Consider the following 2,500-nt stretch of genomic DNA (forward strand, 5'->3'; position numbering starts at 1 on the left):
GGCCAAAACTGGCCATTTTTGGCTGCGCGAGCGAGCGGCGAGCGGCGAACAGCGAGCGAAGCGAGAGGCAGCACCGTCCCTGCTATACGAAAGCCCCATCCAGCCCTGTGCCACCCGGGGGGTTCCAGGGTGCTGAGATGGCTGACGTTTTGCTCCGCTCTCGACGGTCACCGCGCAATGCAAGAACAGGCCAAAAACTGGCCAAAACGGCCCAAAAACGGGCCAAAACTGGCCATTTTTGGCTGCGCGAGCGGCGAGCGGCGGACAGCGAGCGAAGCGAGAGGCAGCACCGTCCCTGCTATACGAAAGCCCCATCCAGCCCTGTGCCACCCGGGGGGTTCCAGGGTGCTGAGATGGCTGACGTTTTGCTCCGCTCTCGACGGTCACCGCGCAATGCAAGAACAGGCCAAAAACTGGCCAAAACGGCCCAAAAACGGGCCAAAACTGGCCATTTTTGGCTGCGCGAGCGAGCGGCGAGCGGCGGACAGCGAGCGAAGCGAGAGGCAGCACCGTCCCTGCTATACGAAAGCCCCATCCAGCCCTGTGCCACCCGGGGGGTTCCAGGGTGCTGAGATGGCTGACGTTTTGCTCCGCTCTCGACGGTCACCGCGCAATGCAAGAACAGGCCAAAAACTGGCCAAAACGGCCCAAAAACGGGCCAAAACTGGCCATTTTTGGCTGCACGAGCGAGCGGCGAGCGGCGGACAGCGAGCGAAGCGAGAGGCAGCACCGTCCCTGCTATACGAAAGCCCCATCCAGCCCTGTGCCACCCGGGGGGTTCCAGGGTGCTGAGATGGCTGACGTTTTGCTCCGCTCTCGACGGTCACCGCGCAATGCAAGAACAGGCCAAAAACTGGCCAAAACGGCCCAAAAACGGGCCAAAACTGGCCATTTTTGGCTGCACGAGCGAGCGGCGAGCGGCGGACAGCGAGCGAAGCGAGAGGCAGCACCGTCCCTGCTATACGAAAGCCCCATCCAGCCCTGTGCCACCCGGGGGGTTCCAGGGTGCTGAGATGGCTGACGTTTTGCTCCGCTCTCGACGGTCACCGCGCAATGCAAGAACAGGCCAAAAACTGGCCAAAACGGCCCAAAAACGGGCCAAAACTGGCCATTTTTGGCTGCACGAGCGAGCGGCGAGCGGCGGACAGCGAGCGAAGCGAGAGGCAGCACCGTCCCTGCTATACGAAAGCCCCATCCAGCCCTGTGCCACCCGGGGGGTTCCAGGGTGCTGAGATGGCTGACGTTTTGCTCCGCTCTCGACGGTCACCGCGCAATGCAAGAACAGGCCAAAAACTGGCCAAAACGGCCCAAAAACGGGCCAAAACTGGCCATTTTTGGCTGCACGAGCGAGCGGCGAGCGGCGGACAGCGAGCGAAGCGAGAGGCAGCACCGTCCCTGCTATACGAAAGCCCCATCCAGCCCTGTGCCACCCGGGGGGTTCCAGGGTGCTGAGATGGCTGACGTTTTGCTCCGCTCTCGACGGTCACCGCGCAATGCAAGAACAGGCCAAAAACTGGCCAAAACGGCCCAAAAACGGGCCAAAACTGGCCATTTTTGGCTGCGCGAGCGAGCGGCGAGCGGCGGACAGCGAGCGAAGCGAGAGGCAGCACCGTCCCTGCTATATACGAAAGCCCCATCCAGCCCTGTGCCACCCGGGGGGTTCCAGGGTGCTGAGATGGCTGACGTTTTGCTCCGCTCACGACGGTCACCGCACCACGCAAGAACGGACCATAAACAGGCCAAAACAGCCCAAAAACGGGCCAAAACTGGTCATTTTTGGCTGCGCGAGCGAGCGGCGAGCGGCGAACAGCGAGCGAAGCGTGAGGCAGCACCGTCCCTGCTATACGAAAGCCCCATCCAGCCCTGTGCCACCCGGGGGGTTCCAGGGTGCTGAGATGGCTGACGTTTTGCTCCGCTCACGACGGTCACCGCGCCATGCAAGAACGGACCAAAAACAGGCCAAAACAGCCCAAAAACGGGCCAAAACTGGCCATTTTTGGCTGAGCGAGCGAGCGGTGAGCGGCGAACAGCGAGCGAAGCGAGAGGCAGCACCGTCCCTGCTATACGAAAGCCCCATCCAGCCCTGTGCCACCCGGGGGGTTCCAGGGTGCTGAGATGGCTGACGTTTTGCTCCGCTCACGACGGTCGCCGTGCCACGCAAGAACGGACCAAAAACAGGCCAAAACAGCCCAAAAACGGGCCAAAACTGGCCATTTTAGGTTGCGCGAGCGAGCGGCGAGCGGCGAACAGCGAGCGAAGCGTGAGGCAGCACCGTCCCTGCTATACGAAAGCCCCATCCAGCCCTGTGCCACCCGGGGGGTTCCAAGGTGCTGAGATGGCTGACGTTTTGCTCCGCTCACGACGGTCACCGCGCCACGCCAGAACAGACCAAAAACAGGCCAAAACAGCCCAAAAACGGGCCAAAACTGGCCATTTTTGGCTGCGCGAGCGAGCGGCGAGCGGCGAACAGCGAGCGAAGCGAGAAGCAGCACCGTCCATG

The sequence above is a fragment of the Musa acuminata genome, unplaced genomic scaffold (genome assembly GCF_036884655.1).
Source record: "Musa acuminata AAA Group cultivar baxijiao unplaced genomic scaffold, Cavendish_Baxijiao_AAA HiC_scaffold_41, whole genome shotgun sequence".
In the NCBI taxonomy this organism is placed as follows: Eukaryota; Viridiplantae; Streptophyta; class Magnoliopsida; order Zingiberales; family Musaceae; genus Musa; species Musa acuminata.